The sequence below is a fragment of the Lissotriton vulgaris genome, chromosome 1_1 (assembly GCF_964263255.1).
Source record: "Lissotriton vulgaris chromosome 1_1, aLisVul1.2, whole genome shotgun sequence".
NCBI classification, from domain to species: domain Eukaryota; kingdom Metazoa; phylum Chordata; class Amphibia; order Caudata; family Salamandridae; genus Lissotriton; species Lissotriton vulgaris.
In genome coordinates, this window is record NC_141685.1 from 2,102,709,459 (window position 1) to 2,102,732,510 (window position 23,052).

The 23,052-nt window shown below is 41.4% G+C and overlaps 2 protein-coding genes across 3 annotated transcripts in view; one reads left to right on the forward strand and one right to left on the reverse strand.

The window, feature by feature from the left end:
- DCPH1 (damage control phosphatase 1) overlaps window positions 1–11,439 on the reverse strand; it is a 251,403-nt gene extending 239,964 nt beyond the window's left edge. The window contains exon 1 of one of the 2 annotated variants that reach the window (XM_086921320.1): window positions 11,225–11,439. The gene's annotated coding sequence lies outside the window, so the exon portion shown is untranslated. The remainder of the gene's footprint in view (window positions 1–11,224) is intronic. The other variant, XM_086921328.1, reaches the window with a different exon arrangement.
- Window positions 11,440–11,854: 415 nt separating this feature from the next.
- The window catches only part of RMND1 (required for meiotic nuclear division 1 homolog), a 372,302-nt gene continuing 361,104 nt past the window's right edge, over window positions 11,855–23,052 (forward strand). The window contains exon 1 of the mRNA XM_086921342.1: window positions 11,855–12,171. The gene's annotated coding sequence lies outside the window, so the exon portion shown is untranslated. The remainder of the gene's footprint in view (window positions 12,172–23,052) is intronic.

Consider the following 23,052-nt stretch of genomic DNA (forward strand, 5'->3'; position numbering starts at 1 on the left):
GTGTTTCTACCCTATACATTTATGATTTTATGAGCTGGAGTATTATACATTTATGCGGTATGCTTTCATGGGGTTGTGTTTCTACCCTATACATTTATGATTTTTTGAGCTGGAGTATTATACATTTATGCGGCATTTATTGATGCTATTATGCCATAATTAGTAAGCGCGCAAGTGGTAAAAAAGAGAAGCGCGCAAGTTATTATTTATATAAGTGTTTACCCTATACATTTATTGCTATACGAAAGGTTGTGCACTTATTCTAGGGTCAAGTGTTTACCCTGTACATTTATTCTTGGGTCATGTTTTTACCCTAAATATTTACGTTACATTTATTGATGCTATTTTTATGCTTCTATGTGGTGGGTTTCTACCCAATACATTTGCGCCTTAGTGCAACGTGCTGTGTTCTTTTTCTTTTCTTTCCTTTTCTTTTCTTTTCTCTCCAAGGGAAGGAGATATGTGCCATGTTCTATAGTTTATCCTTTTACATTTTACGTTGTTTCTTTGCTTTACTTGTTCTTCTTTCCTTTTCTTTTCTTATATGAACTGTCCGCTTTATCGCATATATATCTTTCAAGATTTTAATTGTTTTATTTAATTGCTTTGTGTTGCAAGCATTTCTGTTTTTCCCTGTTAAGAAAAGGAGATATGTTGTAACTAGGTTTATCTCCTTTTAGGTTGCTCAGCCAGTATGAGTGAGATGTCTGCGTGGAATGTTGGTGTGCGTGATGTCAGAGTGAATAGAATGTGTGTGTGCCTGGTGTGTGTGGAGAATGTCAGTTGGTGAGTGAAGGCTGAGCAACATCCATCAAGCTCCTGGTGGGACCTAATACCTATCATATTGAAACCGACTAATAAACACCTGACTTGGATTAATTACCTGGCTACCTCTACATTTTATCTTCTTTTATTCACAACAGTTTCCAACACAGACCACTACTGCAGACTTAATACCAACCCCACGAGAGAACTTCAAAGCCTAATAAAACAGGTCACGACTGAGCCATTCGAAACCGGATTCCTCATTAAAAATGAACTAAATTTCTTGAACGTCGACCACTCCAGAACCCCGGTTATTTACACCCTTCCAAAGATTCACAAGCGGCTGGACAATCCCCCCGGCCGTCCTATAGTGTCTGGTTGCGGTTCTGTGTTGGAACCCCTCGGACATTATATAAATTATTTCTTGAAAGATTTTGTACCCTGCACAAACTGTTATGTACGAGACAGCATGTATATGATAAATCTTATCGAGAAACATTCTTTTGACCCTGCTAGTGAAAATCAATGCACTCTTGATGTTGAATCGTTATATACGAACATTCCCCAAACAGAATCTTTAATTGTAATGGAGAAAATCTTGAATACTCGACCACGTCCACATACTGTACCAACTTTGTTCATTATTCAATTGCTGGAAATTTGCCATACCCACAATTTCTTTATGTATGATAATGAATATTTCCAACAGGTGAAGGGTACTTCTATGGGGGCAATTTTTGCTCCCACCTTGGCTATTCTATACATGGACTGGCTTGAATGTGACATTATCCTACCATCTACCAACCCATTTCATCTAGGGGTGGTTGAATGGAAACGATACATAGACAATGTCTTTATGATTTGGGGTGGCCCGGTTGAAGCCTTGCCATTATTCCAACACTGGTTGAACAACAACTGTAATGGTCTAACCTTCACCTTAACCCACAGTAAAACCAATATCCCTTTTTTAGATCTTTGTATACAGCATAAGGATGGTTTACTGTTTACCTCCTTGTTCCGTAACGCAACGGAGAGGAATACACTACTATGTTATAGCAGCTGTCATCCTCGAGCCCTAAAGGATAGTTTGCCTTACTCCCAGTTTCTACGGTTGAGACGAAATTGTTTCCTCAAAACAGACTACTTTAGGGAGGCTAACACACTGGCTGAGAAACTTAGATTCAGGGGGTACCCCAGCAGACTATGAAAAGGGCTTGGTACTGCCCTCGTGAGATTTTACTAGAACCAAAAGAGAAAAGGCCATCTGACAAACTGGTTTGTGTCACGACTTTTTCTTCGGTGTCCAACAAAATACGGAAAAGCATCAGAAAAAATTGGCACATTCTTAACTCTGGGAATTTAGATCTAGACATCCCCATGTTTGCATTCAAGAGAAGCACAAACCTAAAAGATCATCTGGCGAGGGTTGCTCTCCCACTTCCGAAACCGGCTAGCACCACCCTTATTGATCTGTGGTCACTCCCTCCAATGAAAGGATACTCAAAATGTGGCTCTTGTGTAGTGTGTGATTTCTGCGTAGAAGGGAAAGAATTTGTCTTTGGTGAAGTAAAAAATGTACTGCGAACTTTCACTAAATGTAACAGTTGTAACTTGGTTTATGCAATTCTATGTCCGTGTAACTTGATCTACGTGGGACAGATTACACAAAAAATCAAATTAAGGATCTCGCAGCATCGGAGCAGAAGTAGATGCAGAACCGAGAAAGCCCCTCTCGTGGAACACTACACTGATAAAGGGCATACTGAAAATGATGTAAGATGGACTGTAATCAGCCAAGTGACCTTGCCCCAAGAGGCGGTGACCTTTCAAAACTTCTTAATAAGGAGGAACTTAAATGGATTCTGCGAACTGATAGTTTGAATTCTGGACTCAACCAGCAGGAGGACTGGACTAATCTAATATAAACTAATGCAAGCTGGGTCAGCTATATCTATCAATCAGTATAACTTGTAGGTTTTTAATCTGTTGACAATCTTAACTTTTCTCTTACACTTCTTGATTGCTATTGCATGTTATCACTCACTCACTAGGGCTGTAGGACCACCCTCACAAGTGGCCCCTATCCAACTATATGGGATTTAAGCTTATAGGTGTATGCTACCCCACTCCCAACATGGCCGCCGCATTGTCCTTTCTTTATTTTAATTTTTTGCATGTGACTCTCCCTTGTCCAAGCATATGCTATGATATAGCTTGGTTCCTCCTGGGCAGCCACTGCATCGGCCAGGGAAGCTATTGCAGCCAACTGATAAGGTAAGCTTCTCGTTTGTAACCGAAGTTACCGCCTGGGAATCCGTCTCAAAATGAGTCCAGCCTCTAAATCCTTCTGTTTTTGGTACAGGCTCTTCCCAACGCGACCGAGCATACTGCTGGCGCGCCCTTGGTATTTTCTGCCGTACACGGGGTAAGCGTGGATTTTTCTTCACTTCCACTTAAAAATGCATGTTGCTTCACAGCCTCGCCAACTCCATGCTCCTTGTTTTTTATAGGAGATTGATCCCTGCCAAACCGGAACTCAATACCTCCTAACATATCGGAACGTAACTTATGTTGTTCCGACTTTGGTAAGCGAATTATCTCTATTAATCCTGCCAATCCTATAACCAATTTAGTCCCCCTCACTAATTAATCACTCTCGGTACCCCTAGATCCTAATCCCGCCGATCTGTACCTGGCCGGCACTAACTGTGTTCGGGCTGCCTACTACGGTAAGCACATGATCATTGCGGCATGTCTTCACTGTTCACTCAGTTTCTACCGTAATCAAAATTAGCCTCATCTATAAACCTTGGCACAATTCTCCGGTAAACCACAATTTGGCTCATGACCATTGCGCCGTTTATCGTCGTTTTTGCACTATCATTGGTTTAGTCACAACCTCGCTCACACGCAAGTAGTGATTATCCTCACAGACATCATCGTCGTTTATATACCTTTGGCACAATTCTCGTGTAAACCACACCTTGGCTCAAGACCATTGCGCCGTTTATCGTCGTTTTTTGCACTCTCCTTGGTTTAGTCACATCCTCGCTCACACGCAAGTAGTGATTATCTTTACAGTCACTATACTTTCATTTCTGGAGCATCTCTTGATGTATTGTACAATGTACTTCTGTCTTTTCTAAATGGGGCTCTGATTCTCCAAGCCCAGCACTGTATATTTGGACCCTTAAGGCATTTAGGCTTGTCACTATTTCATGATGGTATAAACAAGTCACTGTTATAGCATATGATGGTATAAACAAGTCACTGTTATAGCATATTTTAAGGTATTCTCAATACACGTCTTTCCCTGTATGATTTTCCTATTTCTCCTTTTCCTTTAGGCTATTATGACTTGCAATATTTAGGCATTATTCAGTCCTGATGATGATCCCTGTGATTCTTTAAATGGGATCGAAACGCCGTCGACATTTAGGACACCATATACAGTGAAATGTACAAATTACTATGTTAGACTGGTAATGGTGTTAATGGAATTTCTGTTACTGTGATATCTACAGAAAACAACAGCTTTTGCCTAAAAACTCTGTTCTATTTTCTGTCCACCTTTCCCACGATGACAATTTGTATATGTTAGGGTACAGGCTTGTGCCCTTCTCTATGGAATTGTTGAAGGTATCCTTTCAAAACAATTGTTGTCTAAAAGTAAAAATTGGACCTCTGTCCGGCTGGACAAGTCAGTACTCAATATAGTTTCCAATGTGTCTATATTTATGTTATACTCTAAAATCCTTTGTGCATGGGACCACTGTTGTCCTCTTACTTATGGCATCACTTGTAGTGTAATAGCTAGTTTATTTTATCAGACAGGTCGTTTAGAATACTACTACTCAAATTTTGATGAGATCTTTGCAAATTTAAAGGTTGATAATAGCCTGAATAAACTGAAACATGCTAAACAGATGAGGGAATTTTTCATAGTAACTAACGAACTTGCTTATGAGTATGCTTTTAGAAATAATTTAATATGTAAATTGAGATTGGAAGAAAAAAACATTCTTAAACATGGTCGAAGAGAGAAGGGCAATTTACAAGCGAAATGAAATGCTGAAACAAACCAAATCTAAGTTTTGGCAAATTGAGGATGAAAAGCTCAAAGGTAGAAATGAAAATGTTGCAATTTATATAGATAAACCTGTTAGTGGAAATCTTTGTATAAGTAGAGATAATCCTTTGTTTGATAATTATTTTGTAGGTGCTAGTCAATGTGAAGATACTTATCGTATTTTAGGGGGATGGGGATTTAAAGGAGGCAAAGATCCAATTTTTCCTGGAATTCATTTAGTTTGTGGAAACAAAGCTTATTATAATCTTCCCGACCACTGGTATGGGACTTGTTATATTGGTTTGGTTTTTCCTAAGATTTTTCATGTAGATAGAAATGAAAAAGGTTAATTTGAAATTAGTGGCGTTAGTGCCCAAACCAAAGACGAAAGGTCTGTCTTATAAATTGTTGCAACTTCTATTGGTTCTGGCGAGGAGACGGGTGGCCATTACCTGGATGGGTCAGAGGGCGCCTGAAATCTCTTACTGGCTACGAGACGCCAAGGAATGGGCCTTGGCGGAGGAGACGCATATGCAGCGCACTCGCAGTGACGGGAAGCTCCAGGATGATTTACTTGCATGGAGGGCCATGGGGATGGAGGGGGACGACTCGGATGACACTAGCGCTGAGTTGTTTTCCTCCGCTTCCTCGGAGTCTGGTGATGAGGGGGGGGGGGGACTCTGGGTCGGGGTGTCGGGAGGCAGAGTAGAGGTCCCATGTGCCATGCCGGTATTCCTTGTTCGATATGTTTGTGATTAGCTGTAATTCCATTTGACCACCCTGTTCTGAGATGACCGCGTCCTACCTGGCCCTTGCATTTATCTCCTCCTGTATTCGGATCAGCGCTAGAAATGCCGTTCATGGGGGGTTTTTGTTAATGTTATGCCATTATATAGTGTGGATATGCAAAATTAGGAAATTGGCGTAGACATTGATACTGTTTTTCTGATATTTGAAGCACAAATGCAAAAAGTTTTATACTCGTTTCTGGGTTCACTCTGACGCCGGCCGGCCTCCGGGTTGTGGGCCATATTTGGCTGTGTATTTGCTTTGGAACTGGCCTTCCTGTTCCTTACATGTCAACTGACTTGATGACTGTATAATTTGTGCCTTTTTTGCTATCTACGCCGCAATAAACATATTTAAAAAAAAAAAAAAATTGAAATTAGTAATCTGAGTAGATTCAGAAGGGAAAGCTTTTCCGAAATTATGGGTGACATATTTGGTGCATTAATTCCTATGGTAGGAATAACCCTGAATGCAATCAAAATTAGAAAAATGTCTACAATTGTTGATAGATTGTCTACTGATACTGCTAGTGGATTTCAATTAGTGAACACATTGCTTATTGCTATGAGAACAATGGTAATGCAGAACCGTCTTGCATTAGACATTCTGCTTGCAAAAGAAGGAGTCGTCTGTGGATTTTTACATGTCCAGCATTGCTGCACATACATTCCAGACATGAGTCAGAATATAGAGATGTATATCAAGAATATAACAGAATTACATGCTGAGATAGAAACTTTAGAAGATGAAAGTTTTTCAGAACGTTTGAGCAAAAGATTTGCAGCAATCGGAAACTGGTTTCAAGAGATTGGTAGTTCAATCCTAGGTAAAATACTTTATCATTTAATCAGGGGTATGGAATTTATTAAAATATCTACTTGTCCTTGGGGCAAGTTGTTTCATAAATCTACTTGTCCTGTAACAAAATCCACTTGTCCCTTTGGTGCCATGAGGTTCGGTAACCAATTATGGCAGCAATCTCATTATATAAGAGCTCTTATATAGCCTCTCTGATTATGCCGGGGCTCATACCATAGTAGTTTTTGAATACTAGCAATCCCTTTATGTTGACACGTTTCTGCAGATCTACATACTGGGACTGAAAGTAGTGGTAAGCAATAGTTCCAGGGTTGGAATGCCCTTTATGTCTGTGCAAATCTACTAACTTAAATGTTTTAAGGGTTTTCAACAACTCTTCTCTAATCTTTTCCCATACTGAGAAATGTTGGAAATTTACTCCTGACAATGGCAAGCATAAACTTTCTTCCAGAGTTGGGAAAAAAGTGGTTGATGGGAAAATGACCTTGCAAACACTCAGATTTTCGAATGAGCAAATCTACACATGCATATTTGCTCATGATAAATTGCAGTTCACAAATATTTTCCAGGAATACATTTCTTGCCCTACTTCTATAAATTCTTGTAAATTCACAAAAGCCATACAGCTGCACTTAATGCAAGGACATATACCAAGGGAGCACTTTTGAGACTTTCTTTAAAAATAGGGCCCCTAATTTGGTCTGGCGTTAACCACAATCTTTTGTGTTCGTTAAAATTCTCTTTCCCTCTCTCTGTATCGGCTGGCTTCACTGTGAGTGACGCCATTAAGCTCTTTCACAAGGAGTATATTGGCACACAAAGTAGTTTTGTTCAGTGGCAGTAACTAATGTGCCAGTGTGTGCTTTTTTTAGACCGATTTTTTTTTCTTTTTGCCAATGTTTGTTATAATGGAGAGGGCCCAGCAGCTCTCACATCAAGAAGGCTTTACAAAAACCATGCCAAAACAAATCACGTATTGGCAAAACTAAAAAGCGGATCACTAATTTCAGACCTACTGGCTTTGCCAATGCTTGTTTATTTTCTCATAATCTTATTGAAGCTGGTTACACAGATTTTCCAATATGAATATTTTTGCGAAATACTAGCATGCATCAACACATTTTACTAAATGATGCTGCAAAGAAATGGTACCTGAAATTTCACAATAGTTTAGCAAAATGTTTTTTTTTCCTACTTTCATTTTTTAGGAACATTTTATATTGAAAGCAAAGAATTATTAATCTTACTCTCACGCTTATGCAAATATTTGCATCTAATCAGAGAGCATTCTGGGAGCATTATGCATAGCCTCATATTGCTAAACGTTGAAACCGTGAGGGCACATTTTTATACTGTAACCACTGTCAGTAGTGCGATCAGAACTTACATTTACTTAGAGCGCTCACCCAAATAATAAAGGCTTTCAATTTATGAACCATCAATACAAGTTTGAACAGCATTAACATAGGCACACAAATAATAACTTAACTTCAGGCAGTTCCCTTCCCTGGCCCTGAATGTGCTACTGCAAACTGGCAGCCAAAGGGTTTGTGCTGCAGGGGGTTGGGCCTACTTGTCCCAAGGACAAAATACACATTAAAACTTGTTGCCCTTGACCCCAAACAATATGTCCTGGGCGTCGGGCTAAAGGAATTCCACATCCCTGTTTAATAGTCATAGTTATAGTGACACTTTTGTTAAAAATTAGTTGCATGATACACAAGAGAAAGAAATATGTAAGGGAAAAGAAAAGAATTTACAAACTCAGAAATGAAAAAGAAAAAGAAATAGAATTAGAAGAGTTTCGTAGAACTCAATATGAGAGTTGCGAACAAACAGCTGAATCAAAAGTTTAGAAATACTAATACTGAGAAAGTCCAAAACATGTTCACGGGTTGAAAAATGTTAACATTTTGGGTGTTTGGTGATTTTGAAATCACAGGTGAGGGAGTTGATGGAGCAAGGTGATGAACAATATTTTGTTCAAACTTGCAAAGTTAAACTTCCATAATAACGTAACTGAACTAACAAGCATGTGGTGAAATTATTAATCAACTTAGTTTTAAAATGCATTTTTCAGAAAACACGTGGGATTAACTTATGTGCTTTATGTTGCAAATGCGAAGAAAATAATAAACTAACCTTGTCTATTGTCTTTGTCAGTATTAAATGCGGCTGTTCAACTAATGGCATGTGCTTATTTGTGTGCTTATGTCATGTCTTTTCTGTGACAAAAGCTCGTGGAGAATCCTTGCGGTCTAATAGAAGAAGGTAGATATGAATGCTGCTTTTGTGTGCTTAGCTAGGTAACATAAATTAACGGATTTTTAATTAGCAAAGGGGGTGGGTAACAGAATGGGTCTCAATTCTTTAATTAATTGATGTCTTGTGTTTGTTTGAATAATAGTTTCCGAGTGAGGCCTAAGGCATGCAAAGAAATGGCTGACAGAGATGCAGTTGCAAAAACTTGTCCAGAGTGGAGCCTTACACTTGCGCAGAAGTGGAAATCTTTACCACGTTGACATCTTTGTTTGAAAGAACAGCTTATTAATTGTGCTGAACATGCTCTTGGAGAAAAAAGCTCAAGGACAGGAAACCAAACGTGACTGCCAAGGCTAGGAAGTCATAGACTGTATCTCGAGAGAAAAGTATCTCTTTTGAGGAAACTGAGTGACGTGAAAGCAAAAGACAATAGGGCTTATGTAAAAGCCTGAACTTGGTCTAGAAACGGAGATGAGCTAACTACATTATCGTGGACTGACATAAAACAGCCATTAGGAAGCTCGGATTTCTAAGAAAGAATGCAGAATGTGGATAGTTTAGTTAGACAGAAAGGTATAAAACCTGGCCTTATGGGCAGGAGGGGGCTTCTTCTCACTTTCAGATTCCAGATTGACGTGACATGCTGTTGGACTTTTGGCTCACGTAAGGACAGCAGACTTGAATTGATTTTTCCTTTCTAGGTGAAGTGGGAACAGACAGGGAAATAGTTTTAGGGAATGGAAATTGTTATTTACTAATATTCATGCTTTCTGATTATGCCTTTAAAGTGTCAGTCTAATAAATCATCCCTTATTAAAATGCTGCTTACCTATTTGCTAATAAAATAAAGATTTATTAATGAAAATGCTCTTTCTTTGAAGAATAAAGTTAATAAAAATTAGATTTGAAAAGACAAGCTGGTCTTCTTTATTTCATGGTCTAGTTACCATCAGTTGATTCATTTAGTGGCCTAAATAAAAATGTTATAAGTGTGAAACCATGGTGAGAATAAATAAACTGCAGTTGTATATAGTTATGTAAATAGTTTGTAAGTAGTTATGTTCAATTAGGCCACATGATTCAGCTGCTCAGAAATTGTCTCATTGGTTTATGGGCCTTTATTAATGATTCATGATTAATGGGGAGTATTGTGGTGATGGGTAGCGTTGGTGAGACAGTTTTCCAATCAGAGCGCTGGATCACCGGCCAATGGAAAAGAGAGGCGGGGCTTAAAGCCAGCTAGTGAATCTCCCTTGAAAAAACATAACAATAATAATAATAATAATAATAAAAATCTCGCGAGCGAGACTGCCCATGTGCGCAGTGGACGCCACGAGACCTAAAAAAGCATCTGCACCAAATATCCTGGGAAGCAGACGTAATCAAATTACAAACCAGCAGGCGATTTGAATAGATTTGCAAATCATACGAGAAAGATCAAATACAGCCAAACCAAACAAATGCAATGAGCAGACATTTCAGAACCCAAATCATGCGTCTAAGATTAATTGTCCTTCCAATCCAGGAGTACAGCAGGCTGAAAAAGGTTACAAACAGACTAGGAGATGTAGGTTTTGCAACTACGCAAAAGAAACATCGGCAGTGGCACATATACTTTCCTGCTGCCCTGTATTTATGTCGGCATGCCGTGAGCCATTGTTTTAAAAAAAATGCAATCAATACTGGCAGAAGTGCATTAGTATTTTATTTTACCACAAACACCACCAAGGAACTTGTACAATTTGGTAAATGTATAAATATTTTAGGCAATAAAATGAAGGCTGAATGGTCCCACACAGCTCTAAAATAAAGGAATGGTACAATTTGATAACGAAAATCACTGAAGGCGTGACTTTCATTTATTTAAAGAATTGCAGAAAATTATTAGTATTAGCAATATTGTTTTCACACTTAGAAAACGTTACAATGTTGTATCTACAATGTTTGTTAGATCGTATGGTATGTACGTATTGTAACAATTTTAAATACTTGAATAAATAAACTATTCACAGTAGGCATCACAAAGTCCACTGTAAGTTTTCGATACTGTCTACCTAGGTCGTCCAACGTCATACAGAGAAAAGCTGTCTGCAGGCGAAACCTAAAACCTTTGGCAGATATGATACATGAATACAGCTGCTCCACACACCACAACAATTAATGCATAAATAGTGCACATGACAAAGTATCTTCTCTTTAAGTACTTTCGGCAGCGGTGGCAGGGCATCGAGTGGGTAGGGAAGGTTTGTATTAAAAGATTACTATTTAAATATATCAAAGCACTGACTGATATTATCTAAATTCACTGAAGTAAAACACAAGCCTTCAACAAATAACGTATTTTTAATTTGAGATACTTTATCGTACTTTGATACGACGTTTGTTCCAGATACATGTCCATCTTTTCATGGCTCGGCTCGTGCGTAGGCTAAGAGTCAAGCCAGATATCCCTGACTCGGTACTCCCTACGAATTTTGGGGCTTACCTATTTCTGAGAGGGATAGACAAAAGACTACTTACCTCAGGTCCGGACTGTCAGGTAAGTTACCTGACAACTCCAACATTAACATGTGCGTGTAACAGCAACTGTAGAAGTCCGGAACAAGACGAGTAACTTAAAAGAAAGAAGCACAAAAAATAGCAAAAACGGGAGCAGGTGAAAACTGACAGCAAGAAATTGCAGGCGCGTATATTTTGGCTCACACTGGAGGCACCCTCTACCAAAGGAAACAGAAGACGGACTAGGCCGCAGCAGCACTGCTCCTAATCTTTCTGGCACAAACACGGCCGCCATAGCAGAAAGACAAAGTTTGTGGTTTAAACATTGAGACCGAACAAACGATGGCAATACATTAAAAAAATCGCCTAAATAAAATTGGCAAATCATTAATTAATCGTATTAATTGTATTACTGCTCCAAAAATCTTTATTGTATGTGTTCAGGAACAAACTAACGTACCGCAGTATTATGAACGTATTTAATTCAGCACGTTATGAATTTCACTTTATAATCTAACTCACTATTATAAAAAATGTATTTACTGCTTTTGAATGGCTCTTACCACAAAATGCTTATCAGGCAGAGAATCTATCTCGTGTGCTCATGTAAGACCTTCTATTTGCGTGTATACCCAACACGAACTCACATACGCACAGGTAGAGTCTAGCGATGAAGGGATAGATGCTTTAGTTTTTTGTGTGCATACTTTTCTATAGCGCGAACTCGACAGTACAATATTTACATTACACATTCAGGCACTGGGAGATTAAGTGATCAGCCCAGAATCACAGGGTGTGGACGCGATCTTGAGGCTCGAACACTGCTGGTTTCCGGCACCAGCGTCGGGCCAACTCACGTGATAAGCTTGCTAAATTCTCTTCTCCCCGCACGATTTCGAAGCCAACTTTCGCAACCACGATGAGATCAGCGAACTGGAAAAAAGACAACTGTCAAAGGAAAAACGCCGGTAAGTTCTGAGATAGCACGTTGTAGGTCAAAGGGGCATAGAAAAGAAATGCTGTCGCCCACCGGGGCCCCGAAAAATGTATATTGCCATTGCAGTGTCTTAGCAGGCGACTCCTTTGGTCTCATTTTTGCCTGTTGAATGCTAACGTTTGCCGTAATTGGGCTACATGCTGCCTGTCACTGCATGACAGCTCAAATATGAATGAATGTCCTTTAGCCTACCTGTCATTAACTCATATGTTAACAATGCTTCAGTAACAAAAAATAGCCAGGTAGACATAAAATCACTGACCATAGTGTCTGTCGTGACCTGGGTAAAGGGGCAGTAGGACCCTGTACCCGACCGGTGGGGAGGGGGCAGGAACCGGACACCACTACCGGTCAAGGGACTGGGGAGGGGATCAGAACAAGGAGGGCAGGAGGACCAGGCACATGTGGGCAACAGCAGCATCGGCAATCACAGCTGTAAGAATAAATAATATAAAGACCCTTACCTGACTCTGGCGGGTCTCCTGGGGCGGAGAACACGACAACTGGCGACGAAGTCGGGATTTCAAGCAGAGGGAGAACACGACAGTGTCCACCTACCCCTTAGTACACTTCTTATAGTACACTTCTTTTGTTTAAACTTGTGTACCGGTCGCTTTCTTTATGTGACCTACCAAAGATGGACAACTCAGTTTTACGTCCTGACTAGTCCTCAGTTATTAATTTAGAGTGTAACCAGTGCTTGAAATGGAAACATAGAAGTGCAGGTACCGGCCCATTTAAAGCACTGAGTATAACTTAATGCATGCTGTTGTCCACGCACAAAATTTGGGGGACAATTGATGACCAGTGTAAACCCAAAGCACTTAGAACATTTTTGGTGTCACTCAGTCTCCAGACAAATGCTGTGCTGAAATAAAGATTTGATTCTCAACAATCACCAGAGCCTTCTTCATTGGCGCCCTCTCAGTTCTTTACACTGGTGGCGAATGGGCCCTTAACTACATCTGAGATGTACTTTTGCAACAACATGATTGACGTTCTCCGGATTTGTTGGTTCCCATTGGCAAAAGTAAAGGCATGGACATCCCCCCATGGGTTTTTCCTATTTTTAGTTCTGGCGAACAGATTTGCCTCTTTTTGATCTGGGGATCGCATTCCATTGGCTGCATCTCAAATGTGGATTACTTTTGGTCCCGGTGATGGTAATATATACGGCCAAGGAATGGATATAATTTAGTGCACTGTGGTTTGATTTGTGAGGAGATTCATTTAAAGTTCTAGTTGGCTTCATAAACCTTACATGGAGCTGCATCCACAACGTTGCTGCATCCAAATTGCTACTAGGCAGGGGTAGTATCTCATTTGCTTAATCAAGACACTGTCATCACCAGTTAAAATAAGCCAGTGTAAGCTGTTACAGGTACAATTGTCACATGCACAGACTTGCTTCTTGTGCATCTTCACATCAAGACTACAGTGACTACTTTTACTATTTTCAATTTTTTTTGTGCATGACTTGATAAATAACAGAGGGGTTGCTTATTAGTGTGTGAAACGGCAGTAACTACTTCATTTGTTTTCTTGGGTTCTTTTCTGTTATTTGTATAATAAATAACTGTGGGTAGAATTTCTATGTCAGCACCGGAGCCTACGATTTTGCTTCTCATTTCTTTGCTCTTTTATTATAGCAGCCAATAAAAAAACACTTTACTTATAAAACTACAAATCCCATGAGCACCATGTGCCCCATAACCATAGAGAGTGTCCCTATATAAGGTACAACTGAGGCGACCACTTCCTCTTTCTTTGGTGTTCCGCAGCCAGTTAAGTGCCTTTCCCTTACTAACCTCATCATTGTGTGGTAGCGTTTGGGTTTGGTCATGGGCTTATGATTGCATGTGCTTGGTGCTTACTGTGCGTTACTCGTTGTCGATTTGCGCTTTATTTCCTGGCAGAATGTAATGCTTTGCGCTTCCTCAGCGTGTCTTGTCCATTAAACGTAAATTGCCTAATTTATAATTTGTTTATTTTTGCCTTCCGCTCGTGTCGGATCACTCGCCGTTTGGGAGCGCATTGCCTCCCCTGCCGGGCGCGTTGTGCCTGCGGCAGTATCTAGGTGGAGTGGGAGTGCGGGGGCGGGGAACGCGCGTCGCTCGATCACGCTGAGTCCTCTTTTGATTTTGATTGGCGGTCTATACCGCGCATGCACGGTGGCCATTTTAGGCATTTTCCCGACGGCGTTAAGTGCTTCTGGCAGAGCGGGAATACGCTCCGGATTTAAAATATTATATTTGCCTGTCTTAAGCCCCCTGTGAGGCCCGATGCTTGTAGGACGCTAAAGGCAGTACAATAGTGCATAGGATTTGTCTAGAGAGGTTGATAAGCCCTCCTCCCACCACATAACATTCATTGCTTCTGTTTGGCTTACCTGAAGTCGTTCCTCTCCCCCATGATTCCTCCTTAAGACTGAGCTGCACTCATATTGGTGGCCTGTACCCGTCTCTTTGTACAATGGCTGAATTCTTTTTCAAGGATGATTATTTTGAGTCTGAACCAATAGGTTCACTGGAGCAGGACCTCGTGGAGGCCTTAGATGCAGAGGTGCAACACTCAGTCAATTCAGCTTTAGTGAGAGTGATTGCAACCCTCAAACGCCATTTAAATAATTACGTGCTTCAGCAGGGGTGGCTCCCTGCTGCAAGCGCCCCTCCAAAACCCAGTGGCAAGAAGGATTCCAACCCTCATTCGGAGGATTTTGCTTGCTTCTCCAGGGCCTTGGCAAATGACCACGCCTACACTGCGCCGTATGAGTCTACGGACTCCATTCAGGGGGAAAATGGGGACTCCTCGTCAGAAAAGGATTCGGAGCAGGAGGAAGCTCCCAGACCGGTGAAGAAATCCAGGAAGTAACCCCACATTGATACCCCCTCACAGCCTAAGCTCCTCATGTTCCAGCCTGAGGACATAGTCCATTCTAATTCCACCGCATTGTGGAAATGTGCCTGAAAGTGGTCACCCTTTTGTCCACGTGTTTAAAGACCAAAAAAATAGAGATTGGCACTGGAGTTGGAATAAATAAGTTTATTAATCACTCATGAGTGGGACAACGTCCACACAACACTCTCAATTGCTGCAGGAGGTAGTACACTGAATTCACAATCCATCGTCCCTTTTACACCGGTTTTCTGCAATGTAAGCATGTGGACAGAAATCGGAAGAACAAGTTTTAGAAATCGCTATCAGCAAACAAGGGCAGATGAATAACCTATTGGTCAGCAAAGTGGGAGGGGGGAGCAGAAATGCTTATGGCAGCAGTAAATGGTCGACAGTTAACATCTGAGACCAGGTGCACTGGCAGCTACAAACCCCCAGCACATACATTGCTTTAGCTGAATCAGGAAGTCAACTAAAATAGATAACACAAGCAGAGTGAAAAAGTCGAGCAGCAAAAGACGGAAGAATTACGAAGGAAACTAAATGGACACCACAGCCAAAATGCCTGTCGCTTATGCTAAGTAAAATATAACACATTTCCACAGACAACCCTTTAGCATAAGCTAATACATTTTCCTATGCTTTTAAAGGGGTACGATAAGCATCATGTATATCAATTGACATTATCTCAGAGATCTCGTTCTATTGCTGAACAAGCATTTATATTTTGGACATTTGTTTTAGATGGCAAACAAGTAGTACAAGTGGAAATACAGAGAGAACAAAGCATTGGCCCGCACTGGATACATTAACAACAAGAGAAGAGAATTGCAATAATTATGAATAAGGCCGACAATATTTTCAGACCCTATACAGAAAATATGTTCCAGAACCATCCAGCCCAATTCCATGTTACTGAGTCTTGATGTATCTCAGTAGCTACTTTATGCATTTTGGATAATACAACATGAACAGAAGGGGCGTGGTCCGGTATGAATACGCAGCAGCTACTACCGATAATACAACATGCTCCACCACAATCAGCTAGAATAGGGCCTAGCACCATTCTATATTGCAAAGTCACAATTCTCGTAATTTGGAATCTTTCTGTAATATTTCCAAGCGCCATTGCTGTCTGATTAGTCACAGCTTCTACTAGACAGGTCAAGCGTCTGATCTTCCTACTATTTAAAGCCGCACCAACAAAGAAAAAGAGTCCCAAATTAAAGTCAACATATTTCTGTAATGCAGTGTAATTTTGATCCACTTCATCATTATTCATAGTTCTTTTGAATCTGTTCAAGAAAATCTCATTAAACAGTTTTTGATCTTTATGATAGGAAGCAGATTCTAAGAACACAGGAGGAAGCAAGAAGGACACATAGCAAATGCCAGACCATCCGATAGGTAGATGATAGTAACCTTTACTTCCACAAATAAAGTAAGTGTTGAGCGAGGATAGAAAACTGCTATTGTTTGTTCCAGTAATGTTAAATACTGAAGCACAATCATTTTTTCCCACTGGGATACTACCAAAACTGCTCACACAAAGATTTGCTTGGGCTCTAGTAACAGCGATAACAGAAGGCCTGTTACCATTGGCTGTTCCAGTGTTGGGGAAAACATAACGCGTGGAGGAATTTCCTTAGCGATACTCCTCCATTTCCCATACAGTTCCTTTGGCTTGTGGGTCCCCTTCCTCATCGGGGTAACACACTTTATTAAGTTTTGCATTAAGTCCTCATACATCAGCTAGAGTAATATTAGCAAATTCAGAGGCCCACAATAGTGCGAACCAGGCTCTACAGGAGCCATTATGCGAGAATGACAAGGGAATGAAAGCTGTTCCTCCCTTCTTCTGATGAGCTGGCATCCTTCCACATGCCCAGCAGTTGGTAGTGTTTGCAGCATAATGAGTATGATGGAACATTTGTATGAAAGTGTTATTGAGATATAACATTCGGTGCTTCGTCATGATAAGAAAGAGTGAAATAAGAATGTTCGTTGGGGACAGAAGTAGTAGCAGTCTGTACGTTTTCGAGCTGGAGCTACTTCCGCCACAACCCACATTATCACAACAATGATAACAGCAGTCAAAATGAGTCCAGTAACAAACATTGTGTGTTTGCTACAGATTTTTTCAGCATTCTATTTCTCCTCAGACATGTTCATCTCGTCGGCAAGCAAAACAACAGATGGTGCCCTAAGGTCCTGGGCAGGTGTTTGTTTCTTCACTAACTTTGAGAAGAGTAGTCACTAAAAGGCTACCCCCACCTTGTAGTCAGTCTTTAACTACCCAGGACAGTGGTTCAAACAGTCTCTTTTTGCGATGAAATGTCTTTCTTCCTGTATCGAAGCAGATATCTAGATGTACCAGGGATCGTATGGTCCGGGAAGACTTCCTCAAGTCCTTCAGGTGACGCAGCTCGCTCTTTCTCGGTAATCAGAATGTCACGGTGATCTTTCAGCGCAGTAGCTTCTACCTAGGTGAACAGAACTTTCTTGCCATGTGTAACATGCACCCAGTTCTTCCTGTTGGTCACACGCACTGCAGTTCTGGTAGCAAGGTGGACCTGCTCTGGGCCACGCCAGCGAGGTTCCAAGCATTTCACCCGCTGAAAGACTTTGGTCATCACTTGGTCGCCAGGGTGCAAATTGTGTCCATCACCTTTCGACCTGTCTGGAAGAGCTTCTCGTACCTGCTGATAAATAGAAGACAAGCTGTCAGTTAACTGGGACAAATAGTCACTCATCAACACGTAGGGAACATCATGTATATGGCGAGGCTTAGGAACCCCCCAAAGATTCATGGGCCTGCCAAAAACAATTTCATGTGGCGTAAGGCCAGATCGTGTATGGGGTATTTAGCAGTGTCGGCAATATTAGGATGATCCCAAACTTGCAAGAGTTGTTTTGCTATTGAGGCTGCGCCAACATGTGCTGGCCCATGTGCCATGCTAATCAAGGGATATAAGTAGGCTATGGGTAACTTCCATTTGGTCATATCTTTATTCCTCCAACAGCCCTCATCATCCAGTGTTCCCTCCTTAGACCATTGTTCTAGTTCATCAGCAGAAGCAGATTGTTGCTTGTCCAGCACTTCCTGCCTGGCATCATGCCAACGTTCAGCTTGTGACTCACGGGCTGTGTGATCCGCAAATGCATTACCTGCTCCTATTTTATCAATCACTTTCTTGTGTGCACTACGTTTAACAATTGCCACTTTCTTAGGATAGGTTAGGGCAGTAAGACGATTATGCACTAATTTTCCATGCACCGTCTCTGTTCCATGTGAGGTGAGGAAACCCCTTTCTTCACACAAACGACCAACATTGTATGCCACCCCGAATGCGTACTGGCTGTCGGTAAAAATATTGACAAGTAAGTCTGTACTAAGCTCACATGCTCTTGTTAGTGAGTGTAGTCTGGTGTTTCTAATACTGGTGCAGAACAAAGAGCTTGGTGTGACATTCAGTAGTCCATGGGAAAGGCATTGGAGTGTCTTTAGTCAAAAGGACAAACAAAGGTTTAATAATGTGCGATTAACTGGGGATCCACTGCCTACAAAAAGAAGTAAGGTCGATCAGTGCACGGACATCCTTCTGAGTACAGATCACAGGAGTATCTAAAATAGTCGGAATGCGATCTGATGTGAGTGCACGTCCCTCCTTAGACAGAAGGTGATCTAAATAGGTAGCCTGCTGTCTACAAAATTGCATTTTCTTTCTAGAGACTTTGTGATTATGTGATGCAAGAAATGATAACAATAACAAGTCAAGTCAAGTCAAGTCAGAGAATTTATATAGCGCACTACATACCCAGAGGGTCTCAAGGCGCTTAGGGAGGGGAGGACGCTTACTTGTCAAATATCCAAGTTTTAAGTTGCTTTCTAAAAGCTAGGTGGTTTTGGGTAAGGCGAAGGTAGGTGGGGAGTGAGTTCCATGTTTTAGCTGCCAGGTATGAGAAGGATCTGCCTCCCATGGTGGTCTTGTTGATGCGGGGAACAGTGGCGAGGGCTTGGCTGGAAGAACGTAGTTGTCGGGAGGGGGTGTAGAAGGACAGTCGTGAGTTGAGGCATTCTGGGCCGATGTCGTAGAGTGATTTGTGTGCGTGGGTTAGCAGTCGGAAAGTGATCGATTGTGATTGATGGGTAGCCAGTGGAGGTCTTTCAGGTGGCCAGAGATGTGTTCGTTACGTGGGATGTCTAATATGATCCTGGCTGAGGCGTTTTGAATTCGTTGGAGTTTCTTCTGGAGTTTAGCGGTAGTACCTGCGTAGAGGGTGTTTCCGTAGTCCAGTCGGCTCGTGACCAGAGCATGGGTGACTGTTTTTCTGGTTGCGGTGGGGATCCAGCGAAATGTTTTTTTGAGCATGCGAAGAATGTTGAAGCAGGATGAGGATACGGCGTTGACTTGTCTGTTCATTGAGAGTGAAGAGTCCAGGATAACGCCTAGGTTCCGTGCGTGGTCTGTCGGGATGGGTGCTTTTCCAAGGGCTTCCGGCCACCAAGAGTCGTCCCATGCAGAGGGGGATGTACCTAAGATGAGGACTTCTGTTTTATCTGAGTTCAGTTTCAGACGGCTTTGTTTCATCCATTCGGCAACTTCTTTCATTCCTTCGTGTAGGTTTGTTTTGGCGGTGCTGGGGTCATTGGTGAGAGAAAGGATCAGTTGAGTGTCATCTGCGTAGGAGATGATGTTGAGGTTGTGTTGGCGAGCGATGGCCGCAAGGGGGCTCATGTATACGTTGAAGAGGGTGGGACTGAGTGAGGATCCTTGTGGTACGCCACAGATGACTTCAGTGGCTTCGGATTTGAATGGTGGAAGGCGGACTCTCTGGGTTCTTCCGGTGAGGAACGAGGTGATCCATTCGAGTGCTTTTCCTTGTATTCCGATGTTTCTGAGGCGCTGTAGAAGGGTGCTATGACAGACTGTGTCGAAGGCTGCAGAGAGGTCGAGGAGGATGAGGGCGACTGTGTCTCCATTGTCCAGTAGAGTTTGAATGTCGTCTGTTGCTGCGATGAGGGCGGTCTCAGTGCTGTGTTTTGCTCGGAATCCAGATTGTGAGGAGTCGAGGGATTTGTTGGCTTCGAGGAAGGCGGCGAGTTGGTTGTTGACAGCTTTCTCGATGACTTTGGCTGGGAATGGAAGAAGCGATATGGGGCGGTAATTTTTGAGTTCGGTGGGGTCCGCTGTGGGTTTTTTCAGAAGGGAGGTGAGTTCAGCGTGTTTCCAGCTTTCCGGGAAGGTGGCGGAGTTGAAGGAGCAGTTGATGACGTCTCGGAGGTGTGTACCTTCTTCACATTGCTCAGGAGTATCTTGCCGCAGAAGTCTATTCAACTACACCAGAAATAGCAATAATCCCTAATTAGCTACCATAAATTAAATTTCCTGAAGTCTGGAGTAAAGCAAAAAAACGAGACATAGTATGAACATAGAAGTAGGGCTGCAATTATATCAGAGCCCCAAGCATAGAAAGATTTACTTATCCCTTGATTACAAATGAGTCGGATGGGAGTGAGGTATTTTTACCAGTTGTGGTAAATACATCCTGTTGACAGCTTTTAATTCGAAAATGGGGCATGACATGTAGAACTTGATGCTCACAACACCAAGTTCTATGTACATGCGTTCATTGCACATTTTCACAAATGAAATTATGGCAGCTTTGACCGTGACTACATTTACCGGGAAAAAATTGCATGGCGAGCAGCAAATGAAGTGGTGCTGAAAATTCCAACATGTGCAGTAACGTCCACTACCATCCTATGTTCTTAGCGGCACTGGCTTGAGCTGTCCTGACCACCATGCTTCAAAAGTGCAAAGCCCGGCTGTATTGACTATTGAGCAGCCCACCTCTCTTCAAAATCCGATCAAACATAGCCCGTTTGCCGACCCTTCTTGTTAGTGACACCGTGAGGCTAATTCATGGACTGCCCTTTCAGAAAGGGTGTCTGAATCTTTTGTCCATTACTTCAAAGCACTAATTCAACCTAGACATCAAGCATGTCTTTCTACTTGCCTCTTTTCTAAGTTTTTGTGTAACATTGTACTAGAGCCCACCCTATGCAGTGTCTTTGACGGTGTTTAGTGTATCTTTATGGAAAGCAACAAAGCCGCCAGCTATGTCTGTTCTCTGATCTCCGGGCTTTGCCCTGCCCCTTCCCGAGTAGTCATTTGCCAATGAGTTTTTTTACGCCTCGTCGCCTGTGCCTGAATTAACATCTCCCCAGTACATTATTTTACACTTTCACAGTAGTGAAATGACTATCCTTGAGACTTGTGACATCATTTTTCCAAGCGATTCGATGCTCTCGAGCGTATGAACACAAACCGCAGTCATGCAACACCAAAAATAGAAAATGAAGCATTACCACTGCTAAACAACACACATGCGCTATCTCAGTACTGCTCTCCTGCATGTGATAGGCGAATTCGGTTTCAAGGTCCTGAAAAAAATATAAGTCCTATATGTATTACCTACCAAGGCCCTTAGTCCGTAGAAATGCTACAAGTGTTAAATAATTACTCCTCAGAGATTACCACTAAACATGGTGATAATTCTGGAGTCATTGGTATTTCTTACAACCGGTAGTATGCTATGACTGTTAGTGGTAGAAATATCACAGTGAAAATTCAAATGTTCTGCAGTAAAAGAAGTATGTGTGTGTATATATATATATATATATATATATATATATATATATATATATATATATTTTTTTTTTTACCTTTGTCGTAACTTTTTACCGCAGCAGAAAATTCCACAGGCTAACATTAAATAGTAGCAATTAAAAGGGCAGTGACAGGAATTGTGGCAAAATTTGTCATCACTAGTGTGTGTTGTTACCATACCTAGACCACTCTTCAGGTATAGGCGCCGCGTTATGGTTTTACCCAGTTTAAGATTTGCTCAGAGCTGAACTTATTTTTTATTCTTCATACTGTCGTTTTAGACCATCTTATTTTAATGCTGTGGTCAGACTGACAGTTATGCATTTACTGCTGGTTCTTTTTTTTTTCCTGATGCAAGGGAAGTTCACTTATGAGATGGGTGGTATTTTAAAACAAGCAGTATTTTGCACTTTCCACCAGTGTTCAAATCATGCTTCCTGTTGAGCGCCTAAGACACCTACTATGTAAATGACTATAATTACTGGCAATGCCGAGTACGTAAAGTGCAGAGTATTAATACATCTCACGCTGCTTGAATGTATCACTATGGAGCATGTACCACACATAATACTAAGCAAGCCTTGCTTCTATCACTGAGCATAGTGTAGGTAAAAAAAGAACAGTTACGTAACTGAAGTTTACCTGCCTGGAGAACATAACTTTCATCCTTCCAAATAAAAAAACACTGAGTACCATTACATCAGGTGATAGTAACACCTGTTTCAGGGCTTAGCAAAGACAAAATTACACTCAATAAGTTATTATTCAAATGCTACCAAGTATCCAAAGGAGAACATGACAGGCATACTTAGGTACAGCCTGTCCTAATAGGCAGCAGTCAGCCCAAGCAGCAACAAACCCAATGGGTTTAAATTTTGTACAGTACACAGAGAAAGTAGCCAATAACAAGAAGGGTCAAATGCACCGATGTAAACCAAGCAAGACAAATACAGGCTTTTATACTCACACAGAACATACAAATACAAGCACCTAAGCATACAGACAACATGCACAAGCACGCAGATGTATGTCAATCGCGCAGAAAAATAGAATCCAACAAAAATATCCTAGCTAGCATATCGACTACCACAGTAATGTGAATGGAAGTGTTTATAATCCAACTATGGACTCTTCATTCTTAACGCTACATCTAATGGCCACTATAAGTCGAGTTCTTTCTTTGTGTATTTGTTCCACAATGAACCGTACATTATGGGAGAAATACCATATTTACTATACATCTCCCTGTAAAGGGTCCCTTCTGGAGGGGCTGGCTGACTTTA